This window comes from Narcine bancroftii, chromosome 6, assembly GCF_036971445.1.
Source record: "Narcine bancroftii isolate sNarBan1 chromosome 6, sNarBan1.hap1, whole genome shotgun sequence".
Taxonomy (NCBI): Eukaryota; Metazoa; Chordata; class Chondrichthyes; order Torpediniformes; family Narcinidae; genus Narcine; species Narcine bancroftii.
The window spans coordinates 25,834,363-25,854,993 of NC_091474.1; the positions used below are offsets into that span (position 1 = coordinate 25,834,363).

Consider the following 20,631-nt stretch of genomic DNA (forward strand, 5'->3'; position numbering starts at 1 on the left):
CCAGGGAAATGGTGAAAGTATTGCGGATTTAAATTGATTCAACACCTTTCATGATTAATACAAGTTATTTTCTAAAATTTATTGTCAGTAATACATGTGGGATTCCAGTTTATATTAAATTTGTTTGACAAATTAAAGTGTACAAATTACACCACTGGTAGTGCCATTTCTTATTGTCTTAATGGTGTGCACAGATGCGTAGGGCATCTGTTCGGCCGCGGCTGAGGAAAGAAAGAGAGCGAGTCGGGGCTTGAGGAGGAAGCGTTAGAATAGTATCATGTACTGGGGAACTGCTGGGCTCTCGGGATCAGCGCCGTCCATTCCCCGGGTTTGAGGAGTCTGAGCTGAGGATTGGGGTCCGGGTGTAGTTTACGAGATCACTAACCGATCTAAGGACAGAGAACCTTGAGCTCCGGACCCAGGGATTGCGCTCCAACCAGACCATTGTCACCAGTTCCACAATATTGGAAATAAAACCTCAATTCGTATTTCCAGAATTTATTCGTTTTTAATCGTGTCTTTTTTTCCATCATACGATTTTACAGGCGGTGGAGGGGGTGGAGTGGAGGAAGAGAAATAGGGAGAGATGAGTGAGTGAGAGAGGGAGGGGGAGGAAGGGAGGGAGGTAGATAGATAGATAGATAGAGAGAGAGAGAGAGAGAGAGAGAGAGAGAGAGAGAAAGGGAGGGAGAAAGGTGTAAGGAGAGAACCAGAAATGTGAAATCAGGAGAGAGAGAAAGAGGAATGAGTTTCAAGAGAGAAACTGAAAAGAGAAGGTTCTCAACAACAAAACGAGATAGAAAGGAAAGATGTACGCCCAGAGAGAAAACAAAAATGCATGAGATAGTGAATGGAAAAGCTAGGAGAAAGAACGAGAAGGGGGGGGGGGGAGACAGAAATGGGGGAGAGGGGCTGCAGACGCTGGAATCGGGAAGAGGGGGGCTAGGGACATCTTTGTAGGCGGGGATGGGGGATGGAGGGTAGACGAATCTTCATCCAGACATGGGGGGGGGAGACACGACACTGAATAGAAAATGTAGATTCAGGGAAAGTAACGCTGTAGAAAGGAGACCCACAGACGCCCAGAAAGGTGTAGAGACAAAGGCAGACTGAGAGAGTTAACGAGAAGAGAGGAGGCAAGGGACAGGCGAAAGAGAGAGAGGCAGAGGAAAAGCAAGAACAGAGCGGACGAGAGAAACATAGATGGATGGTGGAGAGACGAAGGGTAAAAAGAGAGGAGAGTGAGGAGAAAGAGGGGGGAAAATAAGAGAAGGGGAGAGCAAGAGAGACAGAGAGTGGGAGGGAAAAGAGGAAGGGCGATAGAGAAGACTGCGAGAGAGAGAGGAGGAAGAAGACGGGAGTAGGTAAAGGGGAGGGAGTTAGATTAGAGCGAGGAAGAAAAAGGGTAGAGGGAGAGAAAGGGAGGTAGAGAAGGAGAGAGAGGAAGGTAGAGGGGAAGAGAAGGGGTGGGGAGAAAGAAAGAGGGAGGTGGGGAGAGAGAAAGAGGGAGGTGGGGAGAGAGTGGAAAAGAGAGCAAGGTGGGGCAGAGAGAGAGAGAGAGAGGGAGGGGATTAGGATAGAGAGAAAGAGGGAGGTAGGGGGGAAGAGTGGGCGTGCTGGTGTATTTCCCGCAGGGCGGAGCGGAAGCCCCACGGAAGGACTGATCAGACATGTCGACTCGGGTTAAACTTGAATGCAGAGCGAGGTTTATTGACCATTTAGTTGTTTTTCCCCTCTGAAGCTGAGTGTAGGTTTCGATATTTCCTCTCTCCCCCTCCGTCACTCTGAGACGGGGGATGTCGCTGCTGACGTCACAAAGAATGTTACACGGGGATTCCCTGAAGGAATCCCCCTTTCCGCAGAACGATACCTTGTTTTATTTCTTCCTTTTCCAAAGCATTTTCCCAGTGGTCGAGCAGACCTTTCCCCATTGGAAGGGGGAATTGCAAGGGCAACGCGCAGAATACATGCAAATTACCTCCATAAAACAAATGAACGTGAAAATTAACAGGGGCAAAATGAAGGTTAACGATAAAGCGCGCAGGCCTACACTGACAATACAAAATTTCACTCAATTTCAAGAGGAGGATGTAAATATTCTTTCCTGATTCTCTCTTTTTTTTCTCCTTTATCTACTTCCACCCATCGTTCTTCTGCCTGTCTCCCAGGGCCAGCTCCATCTGTCGACCTTGGTCCATTCATCACCCATCCCTGAAACCTGATTTTCACTGGACAGGCGACTGTCCATTTCATTCCTTGTATGCTGCCATATCCGCTGAGCTCCTCCAGCAGTTTGCTTTTGCTCTTGGTTCCAGCATCTGCAGTCTCCTGACACTCGAAATATTCTTGCATCATCTCATGTTGGATAACTGCAAGTCAGAAAGATGCAAGTCTCGGTTGTATCCCTAAGAAAGCATAGTGGGATAATATAGGACCAGAGACTCAGTCTCAGAATAAAAGGACGTGCCTCTAGAACAGAGATGTAGAACTGGACCCAGAAATTCGTGATTGAAAGACCAGTCTGTCAGGGTTGGCAGTAAAACCTCCAGCCCCTCACTGAGCACTGGAGCACCACTGGGCTGTGTGCTCAGCCCACTACTGTTCACATTGCTAACTCTGGATGTACTGTCAGGTTCAGCTCCAATAGAATCATCAAGTTTGCTGATGACACAATGGTAGTTAGTCTCATCGACAACAGTGATGGAGGAATGGGGCCCTGGGGGTGAAACAGGGAAGTCTGCAGATGCTGTGATTGTTGGAAAAACACACAGAAATTCTGGAGGAACTTAGCAGGTCTCGCAGTGGGTGGTGCGCTGAGGTAGCAAGCAAGCACACAACTCAAAAGACTGTACCACAGGCTTTATTCCAGTAAAAGTCTGAACACCAGTTCAAGTCTTGGTGGCTCCCCACGTGACTGGCTCAGGTTGGCTGATTGACAGCCGTCCAGGTGGAGTCAGCCCCTTAGGTGGTCTTCCTGCAGGGACAGAGATCGCCTCTTGCAGTAGGCTGGCGGTCATATCACCACACAGTGTCCATTGGAGGTAAAGATATAGAACTGACGTTTTGGGCCTGAGCCCTTCTTCAACCTCTTCAAGGTTTGTTTTGGCAACAATAATGAGTCAGCTTACAGAGAGGAGGTTGAAAAGCTTGTTCAATGGTGTAAGAGCAGCAACCTGAGTCTCAATATGGAAAAGAGAAAGGAGACAATTGTGACATTCAGGAGGATGAGGGACCACTCCCCACTAATTATCAATGGCTCAGTCATAGAGAGAGGGAGCACAAAGTTCCTCGGCATCCATTTAAAGGACGACCTACCCTGAACCGACAATTCCTCCTCATTAGTCAGAAAGGTGCAGCCGCACCTACATTTCCTAAGGAGGTTGAGGAGGATAAGGCTAACAACATTCTACCAAAGCACAATAGATTGTGTCCTGGCTGGTTGCATCATAGTGTGGTATGGTAGTCCAAAGCATCTGATCAAAGGTCAGTACGGAGGGTGATTAAAACAACTGAAAAGATCACTGGAGTCTCCCTTCCCTCTATCAATGACATCTTCATGGAGTGATGCTTAAAGAGGACTCAGAGAATCATTGAGGACCCTTACCATTCAGCCTGCAGTATCTTTGAAACATTACCTTCAAGAAAGGGCTATGGGAACCTAAAAACCAGGACTGCTGGGCTAGGAAACAGATTCTTCCTGCAGGGGGTAATACTGTTGAACAATGACTGTTTAAGGCGATGGTGAGGCCAAGTTTGGAGTATTGTGTTCAGTTCTGGTCTCCAAATTATAGAAAGGATAAGGTAGAAAGGATGCAGAGAAGATTTACAAAGAGGTTGCCTGGCTTAAAATAGCTAGAGTACAGAGAAAGATTGAAGAGGTTAGGACTTTATTCCTTGGAACGTAGACGGTTGAGAGGGGATTTGATAGAGGTGTTTAAAATTATGAAGGGAGTAGATAGATTAGATGCAAGTAGACTCTTCCACCTGAGAGCAGGGGAGATTGAAATAAGAGGACAGAAGTTGAGGGTAAGGGGGTAAAATTTTAGGAGAAATATTAGAGGATGCTTCTTCACTCAGAGAGCGGTGGCTGAATGGAATAATCTTGCGGAGGAAATAGTTGAGGCAGAGTCAATTCTTTCATTTAAGAGGAGGCTGGATATATACATGGATAGGAGGGGTTTAGAGGGTTATGGGCGGAGAATAGGCGGGGGGAGCTAGTGAAGTTGTTTTAGTAAACTGGCGTGGACTTGAAGGGCCGAGATAGCCTGTTTCCATGCCATAAACTGTTATATGGTTATATGGTTAATCCTAGAAACCTGTAATTTATTTTTATATATATTTATTTTGGATCTCTGTGAATATATGTTGTTTGTGTGTAGAGTGTACTTTGTGTCTGTGTGTGGACACTATGGTCTGGATATATTTATTCAGTACTGTAACAGGCCATTTCAGCCCACAAGCCTGTACCACCCAATTAAACCCAATTAATCTGCAACCTCAGTACATTTTGAATGGTGGCAGGCAACTGGAGCCCTGGGGAAAACCCATGCAGACACAGGGAGAACATTCTAACTCTGTACAGACAGGGTGATTTGAACTCCAGTCCTGATTGCTGGCACTGTAATGGTATTCCGTTAACTGCTACTCTAATTATGCCACCAATGTTGTTTCATTGGTTTATATGTGTATATGTACAATCAGATGACAATAAACCTGAACTTGATTAGAAGAAATTTCTTTATCTAGAGGGTGGTGAATAATACAACCATACAAAACTACAGCACAGAGACAGGCCTATCACCCTATCTAGTCCATGGTGAACAATGATTCTGCCAAGTCCCATTAATTCTAACCCAGAACATAGTCCTTATACTCTTTCTATCCAGATTTCACTTAAGCACATTATCAAACCCACATCGAACCCACATTCACCACTTCCACACTCTCACTACTTTCTGTGTGAAGAACTTCCACCTAAAGGTCACCTTAAACATTTCTCCTTTCATTTTTATCCCAGGTGCTCTCACTCTTGATTCACCCAACCTCACTGGAAAAAGCCTGCTTGCATTTACTCTATCAATTCCCCTCATCATCTTGAATACCTCTTATCAAATCTCCCCTCATTCTCCATCACTCCAGGGAATAAATTTTTTAACCTATTCAACCTTTACCTACAACTCAGCTCCTCAAGTCCTGGCAACATCCTTGTAAATTTTCTCTGCACTTTCAATCTTTCCTATAGGTAGCTAACTAAAACTGCACAATATTGCTCAAAATTCTGCCTCATCAATGTCTGAAACAATTTTAACTTAAAATTCCAACTCTTGTATTCAATACTTTGATATATGAAGGGCAATATGCTGAAAGCTTTCTTTACAACCCTATCTACAAGGATGTTACCGGCACTGGAGGATTTGAATAATAAGGAGAGTCTGGTTGAGCTTTTTTAACCCGGACCATAAGAAGCCGAGAGACAATCTTAAAGCGGTTTACAAAGTTGTGAGATGCATAGAGAAGTAATTTGCCAAGAGGAGGTGAATCTAAAACTAGAGGGCATAGATTTAAGGTGCCCTCTGAAAGATTTAAAGGGAACTCATGACAAAATCTTTGCACACAGGGTTGCAGGTATATCATGTCATGTTTATTGTCATCTGCTTGTACAACTACAACCCATTGAAACAGCATGCTCTGGTCCTCAGTGCAAAACACACCGACACTCAACCAGTCATAACACACATGCAGACAACAATATATATGCAGGACAAGTATTCATATATACAAATGAATAAATTAATATTATTTTGTAAATATGAGAGTCTCGGATGGTCAGTATGAGCTGTTCCTTTAGTCATTCAGCAGTCTCACTGCCTGTGAGAAGAAGTTGCTCCTCCGCCTTGTAGTGCTGGCTCTGACACTCATGTATCTCTTCCCTGACAGAAGCACCTGAATGATGCTGTGTTCACGGTGGAAGTGATCCTCAATGATTTTGCACACCCTTTCTGACAACGATCCCAGTGGTTCATGTCAATATAGATTGAGGTTCCATTGGGAAGTGGTAGAGGCAGGGACAATTGGAATGTTTGTGAGAAATTTGGACAGATTCATTCATAGGAATTGTTTTGAGGGATATGAGAACAACAGGGGCAAATGGGAATTAGGTCAGGGGCAACTTTGTAGGCATGGATGAGTTGGGCCAAAGGGCCTTTTTAATATTGCATGACAATTTGACTCAATATGTTGTTCTCATAAGTTATCCTGTGAAATCCTGGTTTCAATCTGGTAAGTCTTCCCTGAACCTCCTCTAAGACATGGCCTATTACCATGCCATATGTATAAATGTAAAAAAAATACTTTCTTCCTAAGTCATGGTGCCCAGAATTGTTCCTTGCACTGGCCAAACCAGGACTTTGTATAGAATTAAACTAAATTGCTCTATTGGCATGAGGACAAAAATACAGTAAAAAGCTTTGTGTTCATGCTATCTAGGCAAATCAACTCATAGAACAGGGAGGTGCAGCATAATTTCACCTCATTTATATAGCATATTTTATTTGAGATGTATCAAAGAGCTTTAGAACCAATACAATATGCATTCATGTTAGGTAAGTAAGTAGTGATTTATTTCCTCATTGCCGAGTTATGCAAACGCCTAATTCAGGAGTAATCATTTTTTGGAAATGATAGACTGTTTTGTTTCCAGAGAGTGGTTTGGGAGTATTCCTTTCTGCCTGAAAAGCTCGGCAAGAACTTGGTTCAACATCATTCCACAAGATCTGATCCTGGTCTTATGTCAGATTTGACTATATTTAACAACTTGGTCACCTTAGCTCTTAGGTTGGAAATTACTGCATCGAAGGTTGAGGTTAGTTTTATGAGCGCATCAACATTTTTCATCATGAAATCAAATGCAGTAATGCTGGCTGTCTTGGAAACCTGTACAAAGGAAAAATCAGATTTCAGATTTATCGCTAGAGTACATATATGACATCACAAACAACTTTGAGATTCCTTTTTCCTCTGGGTGGCAGAATTACCACTAATTGGTCATGCAAAAAATAAAATGCACACAGTATGAGCATGTAAACAATCAAAAGGACTGAAAACAGAGAACGAATGTAAACAAACTGATGTGCAATACAGGGAGAGCAAAGAAAATCAATAAAGTGCACAAATAAGAGTCCTTAAATGAGCCCCTGATTGAGTTTGTGGCTGAGGAGTCTGATGGTAGAGGGGGAGCAGCTGTCCCTGGACCTGGTGGTGCAAGTCTCGTGGTTCCTATACCTCTTTCCTGATGGCAGCAGCGAGAATGGAGCTTGTGCTGGGTGGTGTGGGTCTTTGATGATTGCTATTGCCCTCCAATGGTGCATTCCCTGTAGACGTAATCAATAGTGAGGAGGGTTTTGCCTGTGATGTCCTGGGCTGTGTCCACTATCTTTGGACGCCTTTACGCTTAGGGGTATTGGTGTACCCATACCAAACTGTGATGCAGCTGGTCAGTGTGCTTTCCACCACACCACACATCTGTAGAAATTTGCCAGGGTTTCTTTTTTTTTATTTTTTTATTTTTTTAATTTTTCACACTATAAACCATATTGATCAAGATACATACATTTCCTTCTTAAATATATACATTGTCATTTTCTCCCCCCTTCCCTCCTCCCCCCTTCCCTCCTCCCCTCCCTCCCTCTCTCACCACCCTCCCTCCCTCACCACCCCTCCCATTTATTTAAAGTTCAGAATATAAGATACATTAAACCCGTCAAACAATGTTGTCACTCAATAAAAATAAACAAGAAATTCCACTGAGTCAGTTCTTTTCATTCTCTTCTCCTGTCATTTTAGGTGATAGATGTCCACGGTAGGTTTTCTCTATTGTGTTTCATGTATGGCTCCCATATTTGTTCAAATATTGTAATGTTATTTCTTAAATTATATGTTATTTTTTCTAATGGAATACATTTATTCATTTCTATATACCATTGTTGTATTCTCAAGTTATCTTCTAATTTCCAGGTTGACATAATACATTTTTTTGCTACAGCTAGTGCTATCATAACAAATCTTTTTTGTGCTCCATCCAAATCGAGTCCAAATTCTTTGTTTTTTATGTTACTTAGGGGGAAGATCTCTGGGTTTTTTGGTATATTGCTTTTTGTGATTTTATTTAATATCTGGTTTAGATCTTCCCAAAATTTTTTCACTTTCTCACACGTCCAGATTGCATGAATTGTTGTTCCCATTTCCTTTTTACAGCAAAAACATCTGTCAGATACTGTTGGGTCCCATTTATTTAACTTTTGAGGTGTAATGAATAGCCTGTGTATCCAGTTGTATCTTATCATACGTAACCTCGTGTTTATTGTATTTCTCATAGTTCCGGAGCATAACTTCTCCCATGTTTCATTCTTTATCTTTATGTTTAGATCTTGTTCCCATTTTTGTTTAGTTTTACCATTTGTTTCCTCGTTCTCCTTTTCTTGTAGTTTAATATACATGTTTGTTACAAATTTTTTGATTATCATTGTGTCTGTAATCACATATTCAAAATTACTTCCCTCTGGTAACCTCAGACTGCTTCCTAATTTGTCCTTCAAGTAGGATCTCAGTTGGTAATATGCCAACAATTTGCTATTCTTTTGATCCCTTTTTTCTCCCATTCTCTAAAGGAAAGGTTATCTATTGTAAAAGGGATTAGCTGATTTTGCGTCAGTATTAGTTTTGGTAGTTGGTAATTTGTTTTATTCATTTCTACATGAATCTTCTTCCAAATGTTGAGCAGATGATGCAATACTGGAGAATTTTTATATGTTCGGGTATCTTCTCCCCTATTTTATCTAGTTCTAATCTGGTCCAATCTGGCTTTTCCCTTGTTTGATAAGAATCTGATAGGTATCTTAATTGTGCGGCTCTATAATAATTTTTAAAGTTTGGTAGTTGTAAACCTCCTTGTTTATACCATTCTGTTAATTTATCTAGTGCTATCCTCGGTTTCCCCCCTTTCCATAAAAATTTCCTTATTATTTTCTTTAACTCCTTGAAGAATTTCTCTGTTAAGTGTATTGGTAATGTCTGAAATAGGTATTGTATCCTTGGGAAAATGTTCATTTTAATACAGTTTATCCTTCCTATCAGTGTTAGTGGTAAGTCTTTCCAATGCTCTAAGTCGTCTTGTAATTTTTTCATTAGTGGATAATAATTGAGTTTATATAGATGGCCGAGGTTTTTATTTATTTGTATACCTAGGTATCGCATTGCTTGCGTTTGCCATCTGAATGGTGATTCTTTCTTAAATTTTGAGAAATCCGCATTATTCATTGGCATTGCTTCACTTTTATTTGCATTAATCTAGTACCCCGACACTTCTCCATATTCCTTCAATTTCCTGTGTAATTCTTTTATTGATATTTCTGGTTCTGCTAAGTATATTATAACATCATCTGCAAATAGACTGATTTTATATTCCTTGTCTTTTATTTTTATCGCTTTTATTTTATTTTCTGTTCTTATCAGTTCTGCTAGTGGTTCTATGGCTAACGCGAACAATAAGGGAGATAGTGGGCATCCCTGCCTTGTTGATCTGCTTAAGTTAAATTGTTTTGATATATATCCATTTACTGTCACTTTCGCCAATGGCCCCTTATATAATGCTTTAATCCAATTAATATATTTCTCTGGTAAGCTGAATTTTTGTAGTACTTTGAATAAATAATTCCATTCTACTCTGTCAAAGGCCTTCTCTGCGTCTAAAGCAACCGCTACTGTTGGAGTTTTATTTCCTTCTACTGCATGAATTAAGTTAATAAATTTACAGATATTGTCTGTTGTTCGCCTTTTTTTAATAAATCCAGTTTGGTCTAGATTTACTATTTTTGGTACATAGTCGGCTAATCTGTTTGCTAATAGTTTAGCTATTATCTTATAATCTGTGTTAAGTAAAGATATTGGTCTATATGACGCTGGTGCAAGTGGATCTTTCCCTGTCTTTGGTATTACTGTAATTATTGCTGTTTTGCATGAATCTGGTAAGCTTTGTGTTTTATCAATCTGGTTGATTACTTCCAGAAGGGGAGGAATTAGTAAATCTTTAAATGTTTTATAGAATTCTATTGGGAATCCATCCTCTCCTGGTGTTTTATTGTTCGGTAGTTTTTTTATTATCTCTTGTATTTCTACTATTTCAAATGGTTCTGTTAATTTATTTTGTTCCTCTGTTTGTAACGTTGGTAGTTCAATTTTAGTTAAAAATTCATCTATTTTGTCTTCTTTCCCTTCGTTTTCAGTTTGGTATAATTGTTCGTAGAATTCTCTGAAGTTTTCATTAATCTCTGTTGGATTATATGTAATTTGCTTGTCTTTTTTCATTAATGCCAATACCATTCTCTTAGTTTGTTCTGCCTTAAGCTGCCTCGCTAGAATTTTGTGCATTTTTTCTCCTAGTTCATAATATTTCTGTTTTGTCTTCATTATGTTCTTCTCCACCTTATATGTTTGTAGTGTTTCATATTTTATTTTTTTATCTGCCAATTCTCTTCTTTTAGTTGTTTCTTCCTTTATTGCTAATTCTTTTTCTATATTTGCTATTTCCCTTTCCAGCTGTTCTGTTTCCTGGTTGTAGTCCTTCCTCATCTTAGTTACATAACTTATTATTTGCCCTCTGATGAACGCTTTCATTGCGTCCCATAGTATAAACTTATCTTTCACTGATTCCTTATTTATTTCAAAGTACATTTTAATTTGTCGTTCAATTAATTCTCTAAAATCCTGCCTTTTAAGTAGCATGGAGTTTAATCTCCATCTATACATTCTTGGTGGGATGTCCTCTAACTCTATTGTCAATAACAGGGGTGAGTGGTCCGATAATAGTCTAGCTTTATATTCCATTTTCCTAACTCTCTCTTGTATGCGAGCTGATAACAGGAATAGGTCTATTCTTGAGTATGTTTTATGTCTACCTGAATAATATGAATATTCCTTTTCCTTTGGGTGCTGTTTCCTCCATATATCCAAAAGTTGCATTTCTTGCATCGATTTAATTATGAATTTGGTTACTTTGTTCTTTCTGTTAATTTTTTCCCCAGTTTTATCCATGTTTGAATCCAAATTAAGGTTGAAATCCCCTCCTATTAGTATGTTCCCTTGCATATCTGCTATCTTCAAAAAGATATCTTGCATAAATTTTTGATCTTCTTCATTAAGTGAATATACATTGAGTAAATTCCAAAACTCCGAATATATCTGACATTTTATCATTACATATCTCCCTGCTGGATCTATTATTTCCTCTTCAATTTTGATTGGTACATTTTTACTGATTAATATAGCTACTCCTCTAGCTTTTGAATTATATGATGCTGCTGTTACATGTCCTATCCAATCTCTCTTTAATTTCTTGTGTTCCACTTCAGTTAAGTGTGTCTCTTGTATGAATGCTATATCAATTTTTTCTTTTTTCAGTAAATTTAAGTTTCTTCCTTTTGATTTGGTTATGTATTCCATTAATATTTAAAGTCATATAGTTCAACATGGCCATTTCATACTTTGTTTATCTTTCCTTTCCGTTTCCTCAGCTTCACCTTTCCTTTTTATCCATTTCTGCTTTCTTTTTTTGAACACATTATAAGACAACATTTCTAAAACAGAAAATATTTCCATTATTCTCCTATCTAAAATTCCTTTAACCCCACTATCCCCTCCCCTTATTTGCCAGGGTTTCTGATGTCATGCTAAACTTCTGCAAACTCCTGAGAAAGTAGAGGTGCTGACGTGCTTTCTTCACGATTCCATAAGTGTGTTGGATCCAGGAAAGATCCTCTGAGATAGTGACTCCCAAGAACCTAAATGTGCTCACCCTCCCCACCTCTGATGCCCCAATGATCACTGGATTGTATATCCCTGGCTTTCCTTTCCTGAAGTCAACAATCAGGTTCTTGGTATCTGATGTATATAATGAGATTGGTCCTTTGGAATATTCTATAACTGGGATGAATGGAAAGGAATTTGAACATGGGCATTCCGGTGCACTGGAAATGGAAACATTGGACAATAAATGTTTTCCATCTTTGGAATTGAAATAGCATTGAAAAGGAAGGACACAAAAATGGTGGAGAAATTCTGCAGATCACGAGCTCCACATGAGGTAAAGATATATAACCAATGTTTTGGGCCTGAGCCCTTCTTCAAGGTATGAGCAAAAAGAAGACAGGCTCAAAATCAGAATCAGAATTTATGGTCATGAACATGTCATGAAATTGGTTGTTTTGCGGCAGCATCACAGGTGCAAATTGCTATAAATTACATAATAAAAAAGAGAGCAAAATAAGAGAAATTGTCCGTGGTTTATTGTCCATTCAGAAATCTGGTGGCTGTGGGGGGAAGAAGCTCTTCCTGTGCCATTGGGTGTCCTCCTTCCTGATGGTAGCAGTGAGAAGAGGGCCTGGCCTGGGTGCTGAGAGTCATTGTAAATAGAGGCTACTTTCTTGAGTCACTGCCTCTTGTAGATGCCCTTAGTGGAGTGGAGGCTGGCACCCATGATGGTACTGGCTGAGTTCACAACTCTCTGCAGTCTTTTCCTGTCCTGTGCTTTTGCATCTCCATTCTAGACTGTGATGCCACCAGTCAGAATGCTCTCCCCGACTTGAGAAGGAAGGATTTTGCTTTTACCGAAGTCCAATTTTTACCATTTTCATATGTTTATCTAGACTGGATTGGATTGAAACACAACTGCAAAAGCAATGAAATATAAACTCACCTGAAACAGATCAGTTCAATTTCTTTTGAATGTGGATCAATTCTATGTAATTGGTTCTATTATTGTTCTGTTTCAGTTGATTTAATATTAATGGCTTGTAGTATCAGCATATATAATCGCTTCCAAATTCACAGAACAGAGGTTGCCCTGGCAATGCTAGCTAGATATATGGAAAATTTGTTTCCAATATGGATTTTTAATATCTCTTAAATGACCCCACGACTTTCTGCAAGTAACTGATGATGAAGGGTTGCTTTGGCTCTGAAGGGATTACATGATTTGCATCAATAGATAAGGCAATTGGTCTAATAGCAATTTTATTCTGAACTATACAAAACCTGGATGAGGAAAGGCTCGGTTCGTTAAACTGCATTCATCTGGAAAGAACATCATCTCTTCATTAAATGGTTCTGGTTCCAGGATGGAGATGATAATGAGGATGATATCATTTTAGTTATTTCATTCTCAGGATGTGAATGTCAATGGTATGGCCTGTACTTATTTAATGCCCCAGATTATCTTTGAACAGAGGACAATTATGAGTTAATCACATTATAATACTTCCAGTGTCACACATGAACCATCTTTATGGAGGGATGAGATATTGGCAGGCATGGAAATTATAGGTCAAACAGCAGTAAATGACTAAGGTTCTTCTCCTTCTCTGAAGGGTGTTAGTGAACCAGATGAGCTTCAACAGCAATTCATTCCTTTCCTGTTAATCATTCCTGATGCTGCATTATTGCTCCAAATTTATCTAATTGAATTAGAAGTCCCCAGTTGCCATGTCAACTTGGAACTCATGTCTATGGATTGTTAGTATGGTTCCTTGTGTTATTAGGCTAGCCATGTAAACAGTATGTTTTAAATTAAAAATTTTAAATTTAATTTTTAAATTAATATACCACATGATAGAAGCTGATTCCGGCCATTTAAACCAATGCTGCCCAATTACACCCAAATCAACCTACAACCCCGTACGTTTTGGACCGTGGGAAGAAACTGGAGCCCCCAGGTAAAACCCACACAGATATGGGAGCACCAGATTTGAACCCAGGTTGCTGGTGCTCTAATAGCGTCATGCTATTTGCTACCCTAGCAGTGTCACCCCGGGAGCAGAGTGATCGTATCACTGGATTAGTAATCAGAGCAGATTTCTCCCTCCAGAATCGATGTTCAATGAGAAAGTGAAAAGGATTCAAGGTTTGCAAGGGGGATTAAATAAAATGGTGGCACAGCTGGAGCTGCTGTAACGGCAGCACTGCCCCTGGTGTGGACCCAGGGAGAGAAGGCACAAAGCTCCCCCAAGAGGTCCTTCCACCCTGTCCAACTACTGTCAGCTCCTTACAGGCTTTAAGCGGCCTGCGACTGTGGGGGTCTGTGCCCAAGATGGCAGCGCCTATGTTCGGCAGCAGCCTGAGGTGCTGCATACACTGGTGGAACCAGTAACGGGGAGATCACCCCCGTTGAGAAGGCGAAGCAAAGGAGATGACCCTAGGAGGGTGACCATGGAGGCGGATTAGCAAGGGGATCTGCAGCTGAAGGACACACAAAGGAGACGGGATGTTGCTGATTTGCGAGTAGGAAACCCACACGGTTTGTCAGCTGCTGGCAGCTTGAGGTCAAAGGACTCACTCCAGGCGACGGGCTGCTCAAGACTGGCTCATGGGCACAAGGTACCGGGATTTGAAATGATGCGGATCTGGAGCTTGGGTTGCTGATGGATCGAACTGGAATCTTGTGTGGCTGCAGAGAATGTGGGAGCACTGTAGGTGAATCCATGTAACTCAGTGACTCTGAAGGGACTCTCCTTTGCTTCTCTTTCTCTGTAAGAAGCACCAGGCAATACTAATGCTATGCTGAATCTTGGTCTGCCTTATGACAGAGTAATGGCAATTTTGTGTAATATTACGTCTCTTTTTTATTACGTGACAAGAAATAGTATCTGAACGTGTATTGAGTGGGCACGGAGGTGGCAGAGAGATGATCGCAGGGGATATAGACAGGTGTATTGAATGGGTGCGGAGGTGTAGAGACGTGATCGCAGGTGTACTGAGTGGGCATGGGGGTGGCAAAGAGATGATTGCAAGAGATAGAGGAAGATTTTGCACTTTAGTCCAAGGAATTTAAAAAAACAGAATAGCTTTGAGATGGAGAGAAACTGGTACATGTGGCATTTGGAGAAACATTTCTCCTGATGATTCTGTCATCCATAGAGAACTGGATGCAGCAAAGATGATGGGACCAGACAACACGCTGGCTATGTAGCTCTCGATTAAGGCTCCAGATGAAACCGTAGACACGCAGTTCTAGTGCAGTTAACACACAGGCATCTAAGTAAGCAGACATTTACATGGATTAATACAGCACTGTACAGGCCCTTTGACCCTCGATGTTGTGCTGACCTATATATACCTAAAAAATACTAAATCTTCTCTACCCAAAAACCCTCTATTTTTCTTTCATCCATGTGCCTTAAGTGCCACTATTATACCAGCCTCCTCCACCACCCCTGTCAATACATTCCAGGCACACAGATGAAATGTACCCTTGATGTCTCCTCTAAACTCTCCTCCCTTCATTTTGTACAAGTGTCCTCTGGTGTTTGCTACTCACACCATGGAAACAAAGGTGCTGGCTATCTACTTTATCTGTGCCTCTCATAGTCTTGAGACCTCTATTAAGTCACCTCTCATCCTTCTTCACTTCAAAGAGAAAAATTCCAGCTCTGCTAACCTTGCCTCTTAAGACATATTCTCAATCCAGGCAACATCCTGGTAAATCTCCTCCATAGCTTTCACATCCTTCCTATAATGAGGTGAGTAGAACTGATTTCCCGAGATTTGACCTGTTACAACTGTAAGACAAATGCAACCTGACCAATTACCTTCCAATCTTCCTGCTCTCAATTTTAAGATAAATATAGAAGGCGATGCTATTAAGTGGCACTTACTTACAAATAACCTTTCAGCAGGGTCCATTGGATCACTGCCTTGGTCATCAGTGATAAAGGAGCTGAATTCCATAGCTCCATACTCACTAGAGAATACTAGATACCTCGAGTTCTGAAGGAATATTATCATCCTGGACAGGTCCAGCACTATCATTAGGCAAACTAGGCAGACACCTAGGGCATAGACCTCAGAGGGGTGCTGTTGAAGAGAACAAATTGTGCCTTGAACAAATAGTTCAGGTAGGATGAGGGGAGTGTTTGGAGTTGGGACTCTGGTGTCGGGGGCTCCAATATACGCATGTAGACCTACTGCCGAGGGAAAGGTTTGGAGTCAGTATTGGGAGCTCTGGTCACCAGATCCGGAGCTCCTGACACCCGACTCCAAACCCTCCCCTCGACCTACACTGGAGCTCTCGATGGCCGAGTCCCAACTCCAAATCCTCCCCTGTCCCCTCAGCCTACCTCACCTGTACTTAATAACAACAGAAGAAATGTACCCCTGATGTCTCCTCTAAACTCTAAGCCAAGGTATATGAAATTTCCTCTCTAGCTTCCCACAGTGTCCTTGGGTTCATCTGATCAGACCCACAATATCATCTTCCATCATATTCATCAGGGCCTTCAGCATCTTCTTGAATGTTCTCAAGACTTGCTTGTACCAGCTCCATGCTTCCTTCATACTCCTGACCCGAGGCTGAATATCCCTCATCATCCATATCTCCCTACACTTGCATTCCTAACAGAAAAGTGCATGACTTGGACTTATGTCAGCACACTTTTAAAAACATCCCATTTTCCCACTATTTCTTTTCCTTTAAACAACTTGTTCCAATTAACCTGAACTAGTTCTTGTCTTATACCATCAAAGCTAGACTAGCTCCAATTCTGAATTTTAAATGTTATATTTATAAATACAGCACGGTAACAGGCCTTTGTGGCCCACAAGCCCATACTCTCTAATCAACCTACAACCCCCATACGTTTTTGGAGGGCGGGCGGAAACCAGAGCACTTGGAGGAAACCCACGTAGACACAGGGAGAATGTACAAATTCCTTACAGATGGCACTGGATTCAAACTCAACCTAACCTCCACACTAACCATGCTGCCCTAACACGTGGTCCTGCCCTATCGCTCCCATAACTATCTTAATCCTAATAGAACAATGGTCAAAGGTTCCCCAAAGGCCATTCCACGAACACATGTAGGTCTCTACTATTGTAAATGCTTCCACCAGTAATCCTGGCATCCCACTCCAAACACCTGCCACTCTATGTGTAAATAAACCTGACCCCACATCTCCATTTATCTTCATCTCAGCTGCTCACCCTAAATGCATGTCCTCTGCAGCGTCCATTCTCAATGCTGGTGTGGTGGGGGGTGGGGGGGTGGCCTACAGCTCCCCCTGCATTTAAGTAAAAGCCTTGTTTTCTTTTCACCTCACATAACATAAATATTTTTATATTTTTGATGCAGTTGTAGAAGTACAGAAGAAACCAAAATTTGACTGCTTCATAGTGAAGGGGTACATAAACTTTGAGCAGAGTCCTGAATGTAGGGGTGGGGGGGGGGAGGTGGGGGGGGTGGGGGTTGGGGGGTGCAGTGCTATGGCTGAAAGAAGGTTGAGAATGGGTGCTCAAGTGTATGACATTTTTATCCCGGGAGAAAGTTTCTGGTTGTCCACCCTTTTCATGTTGTTGATAATTTTGTTATTTTCTCGGCCTCCAGTGAAAACAACCCAGATGTGTCCCACCTTTTCTCACTGCTCCTACCCTTGAATCCAGGCAACATCCGGAAAATATCCTCTGCCAGACCAGATTTGTACCAATAGTCCAAGTGCGGCTGAACCAAAGTTTCAAATTGCTGCAACATGACTTCCTTATATGGTAGTAAAAACACTCCAAAATGCTGGAGGAACTCAGCCAGTCTTTCAGCGTCAATAGGAGACAAAAATATATTGCTGACGTTTCAGGCCTGAACCCTTCAAGAAATAAGCAAAATGACCAAAGAACAGAAAATCTCAGAATAATGCTGGCCGTGGGAGGAGTCCAGACCAACAAAAGGTGTTAATTGGATATGATAAGGGGAGAGGTGAGAATTGAATGTGTCTGCAAAAGGAGACAGGGAAAGGGGAGAGAAGGGGAAAGACGCAGAAGGCATTTTTTAAACTGCCCTGTAAAATGGGGTTAACAGGGCAATTTGTGAAAGGGTCTGACTGAGTTAGGCACATCGGAAATCAACTGGGTCCCTGCTCTACCTCGAAGATAGTCATGGATCCTATTAAAACTTACCTAGGTCATGTCTTCCTGTGGCTTGAAAGTGAAAATGGCTGACTCAGTTACTCCTGTGACATCAGCGCTCGCATGCTGGCATCACAGGGAATCCCTGGCAGAAGAGAGGGGTTGCTGGCGGGGCAGAGGAGTCCCTACGATAAGTGGGGCTGAGGGGAGGATGCTGTGTTTGGCGGGCCAGAGGGATGTTGTGATCAGTGGGCCAGGGGGATGCTGCAATCAGTGGACCAAGGGGATAATGTCACAATTGGTGGGCCGAAGTGAAGGGGGTGGGGGAGCGCGATTGACGGTGAAAGGGAAACTGACAACTGGTGGGGGGGGGGCGACTGACAGGTGGTGTGGGGGACGGGGAGACTAGTTTGCGTGATGCATCATTTACCGTGTCATCGTGGGGTTGGGATCCCCTTAAATCACCGAGTTACTCCGCCTTTATGAAGTGCACTGACATCACTCCCCTTTATGAAGTGCACTGACATCACTCCCCTTTATGAAGTGCACTGACATCACTCCCCTTTATGAAGTGCACTGACATCACTCCCCTTTATGAAGTGCACTGACATCACTCCCCTTTATGAAGTGCACTGACATCACTCCCCTTTATGAAGTGCACTGACATCACTCCCCTTTATGAAGCGCACTGACATCACTCCTCTTTATGAAGTGCAGTGACATCATTCACCTTTATGAAGCGCACTGACATCACTCTCCTTTATGAAGCGCACTGACATCACTCCCCTTTATGAAGCGCACTGACATCACTCTCCTTTATGAAGCGCACTGACATCACTCCCCTTTATGAAGCGCACTGACATCACTCCCCTTTATGAAGTGCACTGACATCACTCCCCTTTATGAAGCGCACTGACATCACTCCCCTTTATGAAGTGCACTGACATCACTCCCCTTTATGAAGTGCACTGACATCACTCCCCTATATGAAGTGCACTGACATGACTCCCCTTTATGAAGTGCACTGACATCACTCCCCTTTATGAAGTGCCCTGACATCACTCCCCTTTATGAAGTGCACTGACATCACTCCCCTTTATGAAGTGCCCTGACATCACTCCCCTTTATGAAGTGCACTGACATCACTCCCCTTTATGAAGTGCACTGACATCACTCCCCTTTATGAAGTGCACTGACATTACTCCCCTTAATGAAGCGCACTGACATCACTCCTCTTTATGAAGTGCACTGACATCACTCCCCTTTATGAAGTGCACTGACATCACTCCCCTTTATGAAGCGCACTGACATCACTCCCCTTTATGAAGTGCACTGACATCACTCCCCTTTATGAAGCGCACTGACATCACTCCTCTTTATGAAGCGCACTGACATCACTCCTCTTTATGAAGTGCACTGACATCACTCCCCTTTATGAAGTGCACTGACATCACTCCCCTTTATGAAGCGCAATGACATCACTCCCCTTTATGAAGTGCACTGACATCACTCCCCTTTATGAAGCGCACTGACATCACTCCTCTTTATGAAGTGCACTGACATCACTCCCCTTTATGAAGTGCACTGACATCACTCCCCTTTATGAAGTGCACTGACATCACTCCTCTTTATGAAGTGCACTGACATCACTCCCCTTTATGAAGCGCACTGACATCACTCCTCTTTATGAAGTGCACTGACATCACTCCCCTTTATGAAGTGCACTGACATCACTCCCCTTTATGAAGCGCACTGACATCACTCCTCTTTATGAAGTGCACTGACATCACTCCCCTTTATGAAGTGCACTAACATCACTCCCCTTTATGAAGCGCACTGACATCACTCCTCTTTATGAAGTGCACTGACATCACTCCCCTTTACGAAGTGCACTGACATCACTCCCCTTTATGAAGTGCACTGACATCACTCCCCTTTATGAAGTGCACTGACATCACTCCTCTTTATGAAGTGCACTGACATCACTCCCCTTTATGAAGTGCCCTGACATCACTCCCCATTATGAAGTGCACTGACATCACTCCCCTTTATGAAGTGCCCTGACATCACTCCCCTTTATCAAGTGCACTGACATCACTCCCCTTTATGAAGTGCACTGACATAACTCCCCTTTATGAAGCGCACTGACATCACTCCCCTTTATCAAGTGCACTGACATCACTCCCCTTTATGAAGCGCACTGACATCACTCCTCTTTATGAAGTGCGCTGACATCACTCCCCTTTATGAAGTGCACTGACATCACTCCCCTTTATGAAGCGCACTGACATCACTCCTCTTTATGAAGTGCATTGACATCACTCCCCTTTATGAAGTGCACTGACATCACTCCCCTTTATGAAGCGCACTGACATCACTCCCCTTTATGAAGTGCACTGACATCACTCCCCTTTATGAAGCGCACTGACATCACTCCTCTTTATGAAGTGCACTGACATCACTCCTCTTTATGAAGTGCACTGACATCACTCCCCTTTATGAAGTTCACTGACATCACTCCCCTTTATGAAGCGCACTGACATCACTCCTCTTTATGAAGTGCACTGACATCACTCCCCTTTATGAAGTGCACTGACATCACTCCCCTTTATGAAGTGCACTGACATCACTCCCCTTTATGAAGCGCACTGACATCACTCCTCTTTATGAAGTGCACTGACATCACTCCCC

The 20,631-nt window shown here is 42.2% G+C and overlaps 1 long non-coding RNA gene across 1 annotated transcript; it reads right to left on the reverse strand.

The window, feature by feature from the left end:
* Positions 1-6,598: 6,598 nt before the first annotated feature.
* LOC138737462 (uncharacterized) lies at positions 6,599-18,456 on the reverse strand. Its single transcript, XR_011340941.1, has 2 exons — positions 18,371-18,456; positions 6,599-6,933 (listed from the first exon to the last, which is right to left on the reverse strand). It is a non-coding gene; the product is annotated as an uncharacterized lncRNA (long non-coding RNA).
* Positions 18,457-20,631: the final 2,175 nt, after the last annotated feature.